At 44.8% G+C, this 18,483-nt stretch overlaps 1 protein-coding gene across 2 annotated transcripts in view; it reads right to left on the bottom strand.

The window, feature by feature from the left end:
* The window catches only part of LETMD1 (LETM1 domain containing 1), an 826,442-nt gene that overhangs the window by 436,719 nt on the left and 371,240 nt on the right, over positions 1-18,483 (bottom strand). The gene's annotated exons all lie outside the window — the stretch shown is intronic.

Here is an 18,483-nt window from a genome sequence, read left to right as displayed (position 1 = left end):
AGATTCACTTGGTAGCTGTGGCTGAGCAGTCAGACTTCCCTCAAGAAGAGTTCGGCAGTATACAGAATATTCACAATAGGTCATGAGAACACAGTAGAACAATTAAACACTGACCAGGGCTTGGTGTAAAAGAGATATAATTATTTATTTAAAAACCACATCTAGAAAAACACACAGGCACTAATAGTAAGCAATTCAAAAACATGGTCACTAAAAGATATACACTCCCTAAAAAGAATATCACACAAGTCTTAAGCCCCACTTATTTTCAGACAGCGGTGAGCGCTTAACGTAGATGGCACTCTAATAATTCGTTTTTAAACCGGGAGAGAAAAAGCAGAGAATAAATTGAAACAGATCCCAACACTTTTTTCACAAACACACAAGAGAGGAAGGCAAAGTAACACCGTGAATAGAGAGTCAGTAGGCCGGATCCGCTTTAAGAGGATCGAAACGAAATGTGTCCAAGGTCACACGGTTGCAGTGCACAAAAGTCTTGTAACGGTTCAAAAAGGAGTTGGACCAAAGAAAGGGACCAGTGAGAGGGTCAAGGCGGCCAGCCCAGTCCAGAAGGTTAAGGGGTTATTATTACCTTGTAGCAATCTTTAGAAAGGGAGGCCTGGCGGACACGGTATCTTAAAGTGGTGAGAATACTCCAGCGGGGGCAGTTGTTCCTGGCAGCGGATGCAAGTCGGTGCTTTGTCCGGGGGAAGAGAAGATCTCGTCGGGGAGGAAGACAGGAGTCTGTTGCACTGCCAGGGAAGAAACTAGCCGTGGAGTTTCTCAGGTACAAGGAGAGGTCCGTTGATTTGCGGTTCAGTGGTGAGTGGCTATCTGGCTGCCGGGGTGCTTGGCACGGGCAGTTCGACCACAAACCGGTCTGGGGTGCGAAGAAAAGAAGGTAAACTGGTTGTGCCCACCAGTCAGGGGAAGAAGCCTCTCCAGCCGGGAGATCTTCTCTGTCGTCGGCAAGTGGTGAGTCGGTTCCGCAGTGCTACACCGGTGGTGTCGTCGTGGTAGGTCGGCTTAGCTTCTCCCTCGTCGGATTCTCAGGTCCTGTGGTGACTTCTGAAGTTCCAGTCCCCAAAGCCCTGCTTTTATGCAGCATACCCCCATTCACTCAGCCTAGCTGTCAATCAAACATGCTAAGTGGTGAGCCAGCCGGCTCTCCACTTGGGCCAATCACACAAGAGTGCGACTTGAGCTACCAAGGTAACTCAGTCCAGGGTGCCTAAACCCCCTCCCACACCCCCTGTGGTACCCAGACAGAGTGGCACCACTTTTGGAGGCTTCTGTGGAGAAGGCTGCCAAAACGTGGAACAAAGGGCTCGACTTGGGTTGGAGTCACAGAAGAGAACACAAACGCCATTTTAGAATCGAGTCCTGGCAAGAAATATCAACCAGCGAATTAATATTAATTAAATAAACCGGCGGTATGTTCGAGGCTATGAGAATTAAATAATTAAAGTTGGTAGCCTCGAAAATCCCATAGGGAAATATTCGCGGTCGAATATAAAAAGTAGTATCCACTGCCACCAGCCAAAACTCGATCAGGGGGGACGGAGACGTGCCCCCTCGACTAACAGACCCCGGGGCAATCGAATTGCCCCGACCAGTACGTCCACAATATGATGGTTTGTACTGGTTTCTGTTAATAATTTGGGACTAGTAAAGCCAATGGTGACTTTACATGCCCTGGGAGACAGTAGTCAGTCCCAGGGTATGGAGTCTATGGTGGGGTGTCACTATGACACCTCTGTGTTACTGCACGGAGGGTGCTGTGTAACACACATAGTAAAAACACATGAGACCCTATGGAGTAAAGGACCCCATAGCCCATAAAACACAATGACTGTTAAAGGAACACCATAAATCATGTCCAAGAGTGGGAGAAAAAGAGTCTCACTCTTGGCAGGAGAAAAAAACAAACTCCAGAAATCATGCAAAGCTGCTGGGGGACTCACTAGGTTAGGAAATTCAGCCTAAAGAGAGAATTCTCCCTAACAGGGGAGCAGAAGTCTTACATGTCCACCCAGAATATGCTTTGGGAAAGCCAATATGTGGAGCCCCTTTCCAAACACAAACACTTTAGGAGTTTAAAAAATACAACATTTAGGGATATGTGATTCGCCAGGTATTGTAACTTCTCCCCAAGTGCGAGACCTTGCACGAGGTTAGGGAGGTGCGGCTGCTACTCAATAGTCACCCTAGGGGTGGTTTAATGTGTGAGGACCTCATGTGGAGGGACTCCCTCTATTGGGCTTAGGACAATCACCTAGAGTAAAGCCCATTGGCCAATGACACACCCCAACCTTCCCTAAACCCCCCCCTCCATTCCAAACCACTTCCTTGAGAGTAGACCCATGTAGTTCTGTAGTGTAGGAGGAAAACAGATAGCACCAGGACGAAGAAGAGCACAGAAGACATGAAGATCACAGACCATGCTAGTACTGGTACCAGGACGCCCAGAGAATCCAATCCATGTAGATTAACCTATCAAGAAGAACAAATGACTTTGTCAATCCACCAGGGCGGGACTGGCAATGTAAAGAAGAAGAACTGAAGATTTTGTCAAGCCCAGCCAAGAGAGACAGAAGGTGCGGAAACCATCCGGAGAGGGAGTTTCAAAAACTGTCAGCTGACTAGGGATGCCGAAGAGCAGAGAATGTCAGCAAATCGCTGAGAGAGTTCGCCATGGGTCCAGCTGGAGCGGGCCCGAACACGAAGGAGACAAGAGAGCCTAGCAGACCAATAGAGCGCAAAGCCTCCACAGTGCTGCAGAAGCAGAGGAGAGAAGCCTAAAGGGCTGGAGAGAGGCACCCCAGTCCCAGGAAGCCCTGGTGGTGTACCAAAGACTCAAAGAAGGTAACAAGGAGGTAGAAGAGACCGAGAGGGGACATAGGGTGAAAGAGAGGTAGGCTTGAGCGGCTTTCCGCTGGCCAGTAGTAACAATCAAACTATCGGTAAGGGTGGACTGAGCATCCGATGAGAACGTTCTCGCAGTGGCAGCAATAAGTTCATTGACCACTAGAGAAGGATCTGGGACCCCAGCATAAGTGTACTAAGCATCCAAGGAAAGTATCCTCGTCGGAGTGGCAGAAAAAAGTCCATAGAGGCCCCGAGAAGGATTTGGACTTTGCTAATTCCATGAGAAGGGGGCAAAAGAAATATCAAGGACAAAGATACGGAAAAGAACTCTCAAACACCAGGCGAAGGGAGTCATTCTCCTGGTGAAGAAACAGAAAGCCCTTTTGATACACTGAAGAGACGCCTGGGGAAGGGAGTCATACCCCCTGGCTTTGTTGTGAACTATATTGGCGTGTGCAGACCTATACCAGGAGAAGGGAGTCATTCTCCTGGTTCTGAAGGTTGACTGGTGCAAAGCTTTGTTGGAACCACAAGCCAGGGGACTGGAGTCAATTCCCCCGGCATCCTTTTGCCAAAGTACATTTCTGGGAATATCACCCAAAAACCCGGTGGAGGGAGTGATTCTCATAGAGTAGGAACTTTCTGGTGGCTTATTCTTTAGTTGTAGGGTAAGGGATGGAAGTAGGCTGTGACACAGGATGGTGAAGTTTGATTTCGATGGACATTCTGACAGATCTTTAAGTATTCGTTTGAGTTAGGAAAACCCCTCTTGGAAGATAGAGATAGTGAGGGTTTCTTCTTGGGTTTCTTCTTTTTATATAAAGTTTATCATCAACCAAAAGGCCACCCTTGTGTCGGCATCCTTCTTCGACACCCTTTCAAGTACACTCCCCAATCCCACCACACTAGGGTTTACCTGTGAGAGGGGATCTTAGGCGAGAATTCCATTGATCCCAACCAGGCAATGAAGAGTTATGGAGGGAACTTTAAACCCATTCAGACTCGCACCCCAAACTCAGATTTCCTTAATGTCAATTCCTAAGGTACTCAAATCATTGGTGTCACTTATTTCTGCTGTTGGTCCAGTTGCAGGGAATCCAGGAGTCAAAAATGCAGTGGCTAAAGTTGGTGTTCAGTTTGGTTTAGGCTACATGGCAGTTCTATGCTCAGATGGTATGGATGTCCCAAAGATCATCTAGCAAAACGGCCCGAAGCTTCAGGACAGCAGCAACAGCAGGTCCCACAATGAGAGGACACCCCGAGGAGAGGACTAGAGGCGTTTATGGAGGCTGGAGAGCCCACAAGTTGGTACTGCAGCGCTTCAGACGGCTTCAGTAGGCGGGCTTCTAGTGCAGGGTCTGGACTGATGGACTCACCAGTCCAAGGGTTAAGGCATTGATGACGGTCTTCTAGGATCGCTACATGAGAGGCAGTGCTACATCGGGATTTGGCTTTGACGATGCTGATAATCAGCAGCAGTGTGTAGAGTGTTTGGACAGACACAGGCACACAGACTTTTCCCCAGGATTCCAATCAAGATCCTGCAAAAGTGCATGCCTTATATGATATTTCCTGACTTGAGAAGACAGGAAGAAGGCCAAAGAACAAGGTGGCCAAAGGTCGAACCGAACACCACATGGCCCGCTATTCTGAGCATAATGTACTCAAAATGGCATTATGTGGCAAAAAATAAACAGACATGCAAGTGTATCAAAATAAATGGTAGAACTATCCTTTGCCACCAACCCATCCTAGGCACATCAATAAGGTTACAAAAAACATTAAGCGTGTAAAAGGGCTGCATAGTACCCCTGCAGCACTTCACTGTAAGGTGGAATGTGCTGCAGTACAATAGTACAGGAATCTCGTACATGGGACAGAATGCCCCTTCACCATCAACCAGGCCTCCAAATGAAGTGCCTACCAGGCCTTTTACGCATGAAAATCTTGTAAATACGAGAACTTTATTATTTTCCTGTGTACATTTACCCACAAGTTTAGAGCAGAGGGCAGTGCAAAGGTCAGGCTACTTGACAGAAACCAGAAGGCTTCTTTGGATTTTCATCTACATGGATGTAATTGCAAGGCATGGAGAAACGCCTTTGAAACAGAATGTATTTCTCTGAAGCCTTTCAAGAAAAGAAAAATGCACACAGTGATAAAAAGGAATGGTTTATTTCCAGTCAGCTTCTTCTGTGTTGCTGCTCATGGAGCAAACAGAAGCACTGTGCATATTTATTTTGCTACCATGTTAGGATTGTAAAATTAAGATGGAAAACTAAGTTGCAATTGAAAATTAATATTTTGTAACAAATTATGCTTTTTCCAGTGAAAGCAAACCAGTATTGCACAATAGTGTTTTTCAGAGTTCATGTGCCATGTGCATAATCATGCATTACTATAAATGGTCAGTGGCAGCAGAGTCTTTGTTCAAAGGTGAGTGATTGTCATCACACCAATCACAGGTGTTATAGCCTCTCAAATCTTCAAGACTACAATTAAAACATCCAAAACCTGACTCTCCAGGATGTGCCAGCACCGTTCAAAAACAAACAAATGAAAGTTCCATTTGTAACCTGTCTCTGTGATAATCCAGATAGGTATTTAACTTTATGTAGCGCTTCATACATGGTTCGTCCAACATCTAGGAACTGTGATTATTATACCTCTGTCAATACTCAGTTAACCAACCTCTGAAGGATGTTAGCCAATAACATAGCTCAGCCGTTTGATCACTCATTGCTGCGATCCGTAGGTTGCAGGTTTGAATCCTGGTAAGGCAAGCTCAGCTTTTTAAGGTCAATAAAGGAGTACCGACTTCGGTTTGGTGAGAATTGTGATAAATATATTATATGTACAGCGCTTTACCAAATGTGCTATATAAATAAACGTTTGGCCATACATTAGATATAGAATTTAGCATGGAGTCCTTGCCTCTTTGCACTTTTGTATCATAACATTGGCATACCATTAGGAAGTAATAGTCCAGGAAACGAGGACTTTCATTAAAACATCAAAATTCTGCTATAAAGTTCAAAACACAATATACAATTCATGCTTGCTTTACTGTGTAATTGACTAGGTTTTTGTGTTTTCAACATTACATATATACAGGAGAGATCAAATGGCCCGACCTTAGAGAAATATTGAAAGGTGTATTCTGTCACAATGCAGAAAGCTGCCACATAGTAATGATTTACATACAGTTGTTGCACACGTCGGCTGGATGTCACATACATTTCACTCTTGCAAATGAGAAAAGTTATTTTTACTCTCTTAAAAATCACATTTACTCTGAAAGTTTAAAAATAGGGAGTAAAATACTCCCACCTCAAAGTCATATTTGGAGCACTGCTGGCAACCAAAAGGGCTGATCAGTGCTCTGAAAATAAGTGAGTCAAGCAAGCGAAGTAAAGCAAAAAGACTTGAAGAAACATCTTTTCTAACAGCAGCAATCACTGTTGGCCTAAAATTGTAATCAGATTTAAAACATACCCTGCATGTTATAACAATGTCGAGCCTATCATTGCACATCAGAATAATGTAAGCACTCAAGTGGTTTGAAGATTAACATGAATAAACCTAATACTCTGAATTATTACTGTTAAAGAGGCAATGATGCCATTAGTGGGAAGTCAAGGCTAGAAAGTGCAAATCATGAAGTCTGAAACCAGTTCATTTTCTTTGGTAATTATCAACAGTGAATGCATATTGCCGGTTACAAAGTCTCCTAATGTGGACGTGTCAGGGGTTGGGCAGAGCAGGGGTGCTGAATCACATATTCAAAAGGACTTCAGATACAAACCAGTAAAAGCAAAGACATGGGTGTTCCATTAATGAACAACGAAAAATAATTGAAGAGACAAGAATGCAACCGCACGGATGAGACCCAGAGGGAAATTTAGCCTCAAATACAAGAAAACGGGAACGAGTGAATCCCATAACAGTGAAAAGCTACAAGCCTCTGAAGTTCAAGTCACTCAACAAAAACCTAATTAAGCTGACGGACATAACATGAGTCTATCCTCAAGGGACAAAAATGAAACAATATTTGGCAAATGTACCCCAAGAAAAGATACACACCAGGGGTTGGATGAAATGTAGATGCCTTCTCCAAAATCCTCTAGAGAGACACAGCTGAAAGACCTGAACTTCCATACCACCCCACAACAGAGACCAACTCGACAGAACAGAGCCCATTAAAACCAGAGCAGCAGCTGCCACGTGAAACAATGGGCACATTCCAAACCTGAAGAGATGAACCAGCAAGTACCCGACTGTCGTAAAAAAGTCATGGCTGTAAACAAAATATGAAGGAGCAGATGGGACTTGAGTAACCTGAATAAGACTCACAGATGAGAATCCACTGCCATGCCCATGGTCTCACTACAGAAAAACCTAGGATTTAGTTTGCAACCAATAATGAACTGTGAAATATAGAAACAAGTGGGCAACCAATAATGAACTGTGAAATATAGAAATATAAGTGGGCAAGAAACAAACCTAGAAACCCTACCGCTGCCATGAATATTCAACTCTGTTCTAGTTGCCTCCCATCTCCTCGTTCCACTTCTCTTTTGATCCCTCACGTACCTTCCATCCCGACTTCATCCCTTTGCTGGTTAATAGCTTTGCACTTACGTTTTTTATCTGTTGCCTTGCTGAACTGCCGAAAATGTAAAATAAACTAAACAATGGGCAAGAATAGATATACAGGCAATTTCAGACAATTCTTACAGCACATAATCAGCTGCTAGAAATCATTGCAATGGTGATGTACACTGACCAGTCAGTTGCTTTCAGACCAGAGAAAGTACAAGACATTATCACCTATTAGATATGATAGGTTATTTATAACGCGCTTAATACCCAGAGGTTTCCGAACCTGTGGTGCTCCGTGTCATCTTGCTTCCAAGGCGAGCACGTTGCCCCTGAGCTATCCGCCCGAGACATTAACTGAAATATATTTGCAAATATTTTGGTCAGACACCTTCTCTATTTTTAATTTGGCATGATGTCAAAGTGGATGCTACTCACACTTCGGCATTGCTAGCCTCAGGACTCATGTTGAAGCTCTACAATCAGGCACATTACCAAAACACTGCAGTCTCCAGAGACACATTCTGGTTAGCTATATGAATCCTCCAGTGTCAGGACACAGCTATCAGCAAATCTGTCAGACTCACTGAAGGGTAATTTCAGAGATCCTTGAAAGCCTGCCAGTCCAAGTCCAATTTGACCAAAGGCGTTTTAGGAGATCAGACACGTGGGTGAACAGTCTATGTGTGAAACCTCAGTCCTAAATGCTCTTCCCCGAGACCAATTATTTTGCAATCGGAACAATAATTAATTTTCCAGTTTGCTTTTTAATTGCAGTTTGCTTTTATCGTAATTTTTTAGAGCATTTGTGTACACTGGTTATAAAGCACAAACCTAACCTTGAAAACAACTGAGCACTGTACATAATGGACACACGGGCACCTACAAGTGAGGGTGCGGGGGTAGCAGAGGATCTGGGATGGCAAAATGGAAAGGGTGGAGCGCCTCAGGGAGGGACATTCAGGATTGAGTGGAGAGACAGGTAATCAATCAATCTAGGTCTAACAATCAATACAGTGGAGGCAACAATGCACTTAAGGTATGACCACACTCCTGTAGAGGAATGACAGGTCTTTTCTTAACAGTTAACCCTGCCATACACGGTGGAATTCCTAAAATGGAACGCCCAAGTACAAATAAATAAAATAAATGATGAAAATCATCAGCTTTCATGCAGCTCTCATGGAAATTATGATCCAATGATAGTATGCCACTGCGGCAACACAACTCTGCTTATAAAAATATACAACGCCCCTTCTCGTGAAACAGCTCATCGAATCTCTCTTCTAGAATTATTAAAAATAACAGCCCTTCCCTTTCTATGGAAATGCACATGACCTCACTACTATGACATACCTCTCACTGAACCTACTTACAGTAGGTTTGTAAACTGTCATTGTACCCAATGGTGGTGGAGCAGAATCGAGCTTTAAATCCAAAGTAAATTAGGTTTGAAGTGTGAAAACCTGCAGTATCGTTTTATTTGTTTTTTTTTTAATGGAGTCCCCCTGCCAAACTTTAACACATGGGCAATTTCGCAGAGGGAAGGAATGAGACGCAGTTAATAGGACTGCAACTCTTAATTATCAAATGCTTGCCGCGTGCCACTTGGCAGTGTGTGAGAATTACATTTGAGTCCTAAATTGTGAAGCAATTATCTATTTCCAGTAGTCGGGTAGGGGAGACATAGACAGTGGGTGGATAGAGCTTGTGTATTTAACTTTAAATTCAACATGATTAGAAGAGTCCCATATATGTTTTATAGTACTTAAGGAACATCAAGGTTTCAAGCAAAAACCCTGTGGTGTATAGGTAAAAGAAGCTACACAAACATGCGGATAATATTAGTAACACGTTTTTTTTTCGGGTTTCTTTTACAACAGAAAGTCTTTAACGTTATCATCTCTCATCAGCAACCGGCTTTTGGGGATTGCATCTTGGGAAATGGAACAATGTCAAAGATCTGCTTATCTCACTTCACGTTTTAACGTTTTGTAACTTTCACTCCATTTCCTAGACTACACCTTCAGGATTCTCCATCTCCAAATAACAATTGGACATCTGTATGTTTTCTGTATGTCTCCGAGAAAGCAATGTCTAGGCTCTCTGACAACGTCTTCAAGACATCTCACTACAGTTCCCAAAATGCATCTTTAGGACTCTCTCAAACGGGCAATTTTCGTGCATTGTCGGGCGGGCGTAAAGCCCATACTTGCCTCCCCTATCTGTTCTGTGGAAAAATGCACATCAATTTCTGCCCACATTGATTTTAATTAAGGTGTGGAGGCTGGAACCCAAAGGGAATTCTGACTGGAAAAACCAGACATAATCAAAATGATACCTACAACGCATTGTCATTGCAAGCAGCATTTACGATTTTTTTCATGAACGGGAGTACATTCTGCACAGAAACACTGGTCTGCCCAATTTGCTTTACAGAATATACACCATACAAGTAAATAATCAGAAATTGACAAAGAAGACTGCTTACAAGTAAGTATACAGTAAGCAGTCCACTGCCACAATCAAATAGAACCCCATTGGCTTGTGGACATGGTACTTTCCATACATTTACCCGAATGACGAATCATTTCCCACTCTTACCGTAACATTCTTTCGATTAACTTGCGGCTCATGTTTCTTCTTGTTCCTTCTAGTCCGACCCTTATACCATCGCTGGGCCCTCTTGGTCCTCTCGCTGTACACTGCTCCACTCACTAGACCTCCGCCATGTCTTTCCACCCATTTTAGAAATTCGTGCTAGCGTCTCCAATGCCCCTTCCCATTTGGAGACATCCTCTGTGCCAATTTCAAAGACAACTTCCAGGTCAAAGAACTCATTTAACAACCTCATTTCTCTCCAACTGGGCCCAGCCAATGCAAATTCCTGGCCCTTCACAGAACTCTCTGGGACACTTCAACAATGGGTGTACCAAATTCCAAAACCTTACATTTTTTGCAAACGTTATAACCAGTGGGGGCTTCTCCAGATTAGGCTGCAGGATAAAGCCCCAACAATTATTCAAGGGCCTCAAAGTAGAGAGCAGGTTCGACCTAAGAGTTGGTACACATAGTCGTATGTCTGTTTTTGACTATAATGCTTGACATTTACTATTTTTCATAAATATAATATCCTCCAAATAAAGTGTTTGCCAAAGGGAAACTATGGGGCACACAGGCAGTCCATGCAAAGCTCGCTATGAATTGACAAATTTGTACTCAATGTCAGACTACGGCTTGGCCTCAGACAACTTACCGTTTAAATCTACTCACGGGGTCAGTGGCACCTAGAGCCATGTGTGAAACGGACTATGCAACACATCAAGCAGCTATGTTACCCTGCACTTCTTATTCGTATTGCTTTCAGAGGTGGCTCAGGACCAGATACCTATTCCTGTCAAGTGTGGAAGTAGGATGGTCCTAGTCCCAGTCTCTTCCCCCGTGGCAGGTTTTGGGAACAAAGTACCACGGTTTATCACCCCATACCCCCACCGCACCATTCTGACCATTGTCTTGGTCTTCTACAATGTATAATGGGGTAATGAGGCCAGCAAATGCTGCAAGAGACAAAACTGAGTGAAAAACAGACCGCACATTAGCCCGAACAAAGCAAGCCACTACTCGACCTACTCTGAATGAAACAACACAGCAAGTCTGAGCACAAAGCACTTCAACATCCACCAGGAGACAGCAACCCATGCCAGAAGAAAACACCAAGGACTCAACTAAACAAAGACTACATTCACCTACAGGTGGGTCACAGAGCGGCACCCTTACCAAGTCGGCATCCTTAAGCAGCCGGGGGACCCATGAATGAACTGGTGACCTGGGAGACCAGCGTACCACGGATGAAAAGGAGCAAGGCTATCACCCTTTTTGAATGTTTATCTGATTGTAATTCCTACCCGGGAAGAGGACAGTCACTGGTTGGCCTGGGTAACCAGAAGAGGGAGAACGCCAATGGAGAGGCACAGGCAAGAGGAAGGTGTGGTTTGTTCGAGTGAGGTTAAAGGGATGGTCTAGTAAAAAATTTTATTTAAAAAATAGATAGGCCACATAAAAAAAAAACACTAGCATCCTCAGTTTTAAAACTTCCTATGTAAAATTTTGAGCTATTCAAGCTCAAAATTCGAAAAAGCAAGCACAGGGGCGCCGCCATTTTGTGAAATGGAGGCCCTCCTGTGCTGGCTTTTGCGGCACTAATGAAGGAAAAGCCAGCCAGCTGTAGTAAACAAAGTCTACCGCTGGGTGGCTTTCCCTTCATTAGTGCCGGGTCTCGGAGGACGCGGACCGGAGACCAGAGCAGGAAAGCTGCAGCTGAATCTCGGTAAGTGCTATTTATTTTTTTTACAAAAAATAAGCACTAAGCGACCGCAAACATAAATACGTTATTGTGTTGGAAAACGCTGCGAGCCGGAGGAGCCTGAGAAACTTGGAACGAAAAACTGCAGCGTTTTCCAACACAATAACGTTGTATTCATGTTTGCGGTCGCTTCAAAAGCGACCGCAAACATAAATACAACGTTTTTAAAGCTGCGGTTTTATTTCTAAGTTTTCCGGGCTCCTCCAGCCCGGAAAACCTAGAAAAAAAACCGCAGCTAGTGCTTATTTTTTGTAAAAAAAAATAAATAGCACTTACCAAGATTCAGCTGCAGCTTTCCTGCTCTGGTCTCCGGTCCGCGTCCTCCGAGTCCCGGCACTAATGAAGGGAAAGCCACCCAGCGGTAGACTGTTTACTACAGCTGGCTGGCTTTTCCTTCATTAGTGCCGCAAAAGCAAAAGCCAGCACAGGAGGGCCTCCATTTCACAAAATGGCGGCGCCCCTGTGCTTGCTTTTTTCGAATTTTGAGCTTGAATAGCTCAAAATTTTACATAGGAAGTTTTAAAACGGAGGATGCTAGTATATTTTTTTTTATGTGGCCTATCTATTTTTTAAATAAAATTTTTTACTAGACCATCCCTTTAAGGGAGGCGAAAGTGGCCAGGCGGATGAAGGATGGAGCGGAGGAGCATGTAGAAGATATGTTCAAGGAGTGGCAAGGTGGGAGATTGGTTTGTGGGAGTTAGTTATACTTTGGGCGTGAAAGATGTGTGAGGGAGATTGATAGAGAACGAGTAGGGAGTGAGAGAGTGGGTGAATGTGGAAGTGAAATGATGGCGACTGAGGGAGAAGCTGTGGGTGGAGAGGGGAGTAGTAGTAGTCTGCAGAGGAGAGAGTAGAAGTACTGGAGAGGGGAAAGTACTAGGGAGTAAAATCAGAGTGGGGAGGTAGTCACTACAGAGAGGAACATCAGAGGGGCAGAGGAGGAATTGTCTGGGAGAGAGGAGAGACGTTGGGCATACGAGGGGGGAGAAGAAGAGGAGTTAGAGAATGGCAGCTAGTGCTAGGGACAGGAAAAGCTGAGTGTGTAAGGAGAAGTGGGACGGAGTGTCTGAAGGCACAAATCTACATCATCCTGGGAACTTTCGAGCTGGGACCACCTAAATTGTTCGCTGATGGAGCCCTAAATAGAGAAGGCATTCTGCCTCTAGGTCATTACATGGTGTCAAGACAAATATTTAGATAGTAGGGGTTGGAGATCTCTAGCAACCATCGTATGGTTGATGAGCCTATGGGTTAGGGGGGACCACCCGTCTCTAGGGCGAGATAGAGGGGGGACAGCCTTTAGAGGACCCCTTAACTACAAAAACAATACATATCCTTGAACTGTCTTTGGGAGTTGGTGTATTTTATTTTTAAAGGTTATCATTCTCAGATGAACAAAAAGAATTGTAGTTTCTAAAGTTCTACAGGCTAGTTAAGTACAAGGCAAACAAAATGTTTGGTTACACTTTATAGCAAGCAAAAGCTAGATTTCATCGCAAAGACACCGCCTTTTATTTCAAACTCATCTTTCAAACTTAGCACCAGGCCCATAATATTTTAGCACCACTTGGGGATATGTAGAAAGAATCCTGGTGATACCCTGCTACGTTCAAGCAAGCCTTGCCAGTCTGTGGAACAAGTTACCAACACAGATAAGACTGCCCACTTCATTGTTAAACTTCAGCAGGGGACCTAAAGACCCAACTCTTCAAAGAACATTGTGACAAATTCAAAGACATCGTCACCTAAGAGGGAGCCATTCCATTTGGGACTAGGGAGGTGAAGCTAATAGGTTTAACCCCCTAGGGTACAGGGTAAGTAGGGTACAGGGTAAGTGGTATCCCTCTGGAGGAGACTCCCCCGTAAGGGACAGGGAAACCCCAGACAGAAGTATAAGTCACCATCCCTCCTAAGACACTAATACCTCTATGGGGTATCCAGACGCTAGGATGAATGAAACTGCTATGAACTCTTTAGTAATGGCTGACTCGACTTCTGACCCATGCCATGCCAAATATCCATGGAAGAAAGAAAAATCAGCCCCCTAGAGGAACGTTATGGAAGGAACCAAGTAGGAGAGAGCTTCCGCAAAGCTTCCTCAGGAGGTGTGTCTGACCTGGAAGAGAACACCAGATGTGATGTGCAGCACAAGATACTTACTAGGGACGTGCAAGCAAACCCCACGAACATAGTTGGCAAATTTCGGGTTTGCACGGAGAAACCAATGGAGTAACTCAGAGGGGCGAGGCAAACCCCAGATGAGAGGCTGCCAATAGAGAATGCAGAAGGGTCAAGATAAAGCCCTCCCGCACACCGAGCTATCAGAGGGGAGGAACCGCCGCTGGTCAATGACGAGTCCTGTTGATGAGTTGTGAAAGCGGCAATGTGGCTACACAGCTACAGGAGGGCCAAGCAATCTTCAGATCCCTCCAGAGGATGCTCCAGTGTACCGGGAGGCAGACTGGAAAGCCAGAGAGGAAAGTCCCAGAGTAGGGAAGGAAGAAAGAAACCCCAGAGTGGGGAGAGAGAAAGACACACCCGAAACAGGGAGAGAATGGAGAAAGCCCAGAGTGGGGAGAGAGGAAGAGACAAAATCCCAAACCAGGGAGAATAGAGAAAGAGACAACCCCTGGAGTGTGAAAAGAACAAGATAGCCCCAGAGTGAGAAGAGAAAAACCCAGGATAGGGACGCAGAGGAGAGCAAGAGGCAAACCCCAGATGGAGGGGGGAGCGGAGTAAAGTGGAGCAGAGTCCCAGAGTGTGGAAGAGACTGAGACACAGAACCCCAGAATGGGGAGAAAAAAAGGAGGAACGCCATTGTGGGGAAAGGTGAAAATAGCCCTGGAGTGGAGAGGGAGAAGGAGCGAAAGCCCAGAGTGGGGAAGTGACTAATAGAACGAAACCCCAGAGTGAGGGGAGCCCAGAGCAGGGAAGAAACTGCCTGGCACTATACACATGGGCGAGGGCCTACTGTAAAGAGACATAGGGTTGGGGGGGGCAGAAGCCAGAAGAGAACCTTTTCCATGGGCAGTTATTAAATGCATGCCCTTGTTTTATTGTTTTCTTTTTAGAGGTTGGGAAAGAGACTAGGTTAGAGCAGGATTCCAGACCTCGGACTACATTTGTGGTTAGACATGACATGCCAACGAACACCCTTCTGGCTTTTTTTGCAGAACAGGATTGGAGCTTTTATAAAACCACACCTGCGTGTCCACGGCTTTTTTCTGACCCTTCTTAAGAAAATACTTTAATGATTGTTAACTAAGGCTTTAATGACATCCCGGCAATGCCAGGACAAAGAACAGAAATAATTATTTATTAATTGAACGATTTGGTCGTACATCATTACATATCTCTAATAATAATGGACACAGAATTGTACATTAGCAAACCAAATGACTAGGCAATATGGTGAAGTTGCATTAGTTTGTTGGTTGACAAGTAAAGAAGCAATTTGTCTTATTAATTTTGAGCATTCTCAATCTCTCTTTTTTGTTTATCATTTCTTCAGATATACCTCTCTCAATTCCTCTGCATTGTGTTGGTAATTAGAGACTTTGCCGAGATTTAGGCAACCACATCCCACTCCTATGGGTCTTTGCCTTTTCCTCTTAACTAAATGCCCACAGCTCTGTCCCTTGGTCCTCTGCTAATTTTGTTTTATTGCTCCATGTGTATTTCGTTATATTAGATATTACTTGTCTATTGTAAATATTTTGATGGAATAAAAATGTACCTTCTCGAAAAATCTCCACTTCCACTGTAAAATGTTGTTGCATTGCTGCGCTTTTTAGTGTCATTCCACAACTTTACGAAGCAGAATATCAGGTTCAGATTCCTGTGTTTATCTAACTTGTTGATTTACACACATAATTTGTAATTCCAGTGGTGGGATTGTATGTTTTCAAGTCTTTCTTCTGGACTTGTCACAACATCTTTCCCAGCACAAAATGTGGCTACAGCCAACAATGTATTTTAAAAAGCACCCATTTCACATAAAAGGGTTAGGTAAAGTAAGGGCACAGTGCCAATTCCACCACAACAGCGGTAACTCAGCAGGAAATCTTAGGCTACAACTCCAACAGCCAAGAAAGTGTAGTGATACGGAGTGGACTTTTACCTTATGCATCCGCATTGGGAGCCAGCGTAGCAAAAGTGATATGAACACTTGCACCCCAAAATGGTTTTCCAAGCACCAACCCCTGGGGAACTCCCAATTACTGGGGCCACTTCATTCTGTCGTTGGTCCCCCAAATGGCGGTTCAGTGGTTGTGGGTGCAGTAGGCGGCAAGGTTGGGAAGTGGTTAGGTGGCAGATCCAATCGGCGGTTCTGTGAGGGTTCCAGCAGACTTGCAACAGGTGAACAGATGCAGTGGTCTGTAGGCTCTGCTCGAGGAGGTGGCAACAGGCTTACAGGCAGGTCCCTCTTCATGATAAGAGGGCAACCGATGAAGGTGATGGTGTGCCGGAACACAGCAATGGGAAGGATCTGCACCACTCAAACAGTAATGGCTGTCAATCATGGCCGCCCCACATTCTCGCAGCAAAAATGTCATGCCCTGGAAGAAAGGTGGTTGGAACTGGGTGGGCCTAAGCGCGGTTACACAAATTTCAGTCAAGCAAAGCACTTACCTGGGAGTCGCTAGCAGGACCCAGCAAAAGCTTTTCCTTGTTTGGGATTTACTGTCCCAAGAGGACAGGAAAATGGGCAAAATGCAAGATGGCCCCAAACCAGGACCTAAAACACACAGGGAAACTATTTTGAGTATATGGTACTCAAATCGGCATTATGCAGTAAAATAAAAAGGGGCGGGAGTGCGCAGAAGTTAATCAGAAGAATTTGTACAACTCAGTTCACTGCCAGCAGCCTGTCCTAGGCACATCACAAAGGCACACAAAAAGAGGTCAAACAAAAAGAGGAAAAGGGATATAGTGTGCCCCCATAATACCCTATTTAAAGTGGCGTGTATTACTAAATGAAAAAAGCAAAAGGGTTACTGCTAGCCTTAGGGACGAGCCGTGTCCTTAAGTGAAATAAGTTGAGCTAAAAAGGCTTTCTTTGCCTCAAAAGTCAGCCATGATTCCAAAACAGAGACAGATATGCTGGGTGCCCCACAGAAATCAATGGATGGAAAGCTGCAAAAAAGAAACTGTCCCAATAAGGGATATGCTTGTGTATTTCGGCAGATTAGGTCTCTGAAGTATTTGAATAGCTCTGAAGTTCACTTTCCTAACTGCCTGTAAACCCTGGTCTTTTATCAACTTTGAAAACAGCGACCATTTGGCCCTGTTCATGTTATGTAATGTTGCTCAATTGGCAAGGTATAAGGAGGTCGCTTGCTGCAATTCAGGATGTGTTTCTAGGCTCAACAAAAGTCAACTAGAACTCTGACGAATCGAGGGAATTTGTCCCTTTTGCCCAAGGGGGAGCTGTAACGCTCACCTGATTCCCGTAGAGGCGCCGGTCTTGACTGGGCGTATACCGTATCTGCAAAGGTGATGTGTAACACACGGCTGGCTCTTTGGGCTGGACCTCTGTGCACTGTATGTCTGACTTGAAGGGTAAGATGTCTGCAGATAGAAAATATGGGATTAAGGAACTGGGTTATTGAATGTCTCTCTCTTCTTCCCTTTCTCTTCTCCTGTAGAACCCCAAAGGTTAACGCTCTCACCTTAGGTAAGTGAACGCCGTGCTCTCCATCTGCCTCGGGGCAGGGTGCTGTAACCAGTTTCTTCACTGGATAAGGGGAGCAGGCCTCTTGACTTCAGAGGACTGCTGTCCGTCGTTTACTGCACGAACGGTAAGTTTCGAGTAATTCTAATGTCTTTAAAGTCTTTAGTAATGATGTTTCTTGTTTTGCAGGGTTCCGGCGATGGCGGATGACGGGCTGAAGTGAGTTGAAGATGGAGCCCGTGTGATGAATAGAAGCGCCTGGAAGCACGTAAGTAAGCGCTTGTTGCCTGCTTCACGATGTGCTCTAACTGTCTTTTTATTTTGCAGGTACAAGTTCGGAGCGGCTGCAGGGTGCCGGAATACCCACTGGGTTAGATGTGGAAAGGAGTAATGGCACGTGAGTATTAAAGTTCCCCAATGTCTTTAAACGAACCTTGTTTTGTCTTTCAGATGCGGGATGCAGCGCCGAAGGCCTCCGGAGCGTGCGAAGAGTTGGTAAGCTTTTGTCTTTCAGATGCCGGAATGCAGCGCGAGGCGTTGGTGACAGCCGATGGACCAGGTAAGTGAAGAGCTGTCACTGAAGACCGTAATGCTAACCTGTTCTTTCTTGTCTTTATAGGTGTTTCTGAAGACTGGATTCAGGATGGTAAGCCTTTTTCCTTAGGCCCAGGATCAGATGCAGAAGACACGATGAGCGTTCTGCTGCAGAGGATGCAGAATAACGCAAAGCAAGATTCATCCATCGGGTGTGGTTTAAATAGCCTCCTGTAGTGCTTAGGTGTCTCCTTCCACAGCCACGCCTAGGTAAGAAAAGAGTTCCTGCTTTCCAGAAGAGTTCCAGTGTTCTGAATCTAGGGAGTGGCTCCTGCCCCACCCAACAGGAAAAGAAGAGGATCAGAGGCTCAATTGGCAGGCAAGTAAGCAGCATGGTCTGCTGCAAGTAAGTCCACCCAAGCATTATGAGCCCGGCGCTTCC

Source organism: Ambystoma mexicanum, chromosome 3q, assembly GCF_040938575.1.
Source record: "Ambystoma mexicanum isolate Mex_15411 chromosome 3q, UKY_AmexF1_1, whole genome shotgun sequence".
Taxonomy (NCBI): domain Eukaryota; kingdom Metazoa; phylum Chordata; class Amphibia; order Caudata; family Ambystomatidae; genus Ambystoma; species Ambystoma mexicanum.
This window is presented reverse-complemented; position numbering and strand designations above follow the sequence as displayed.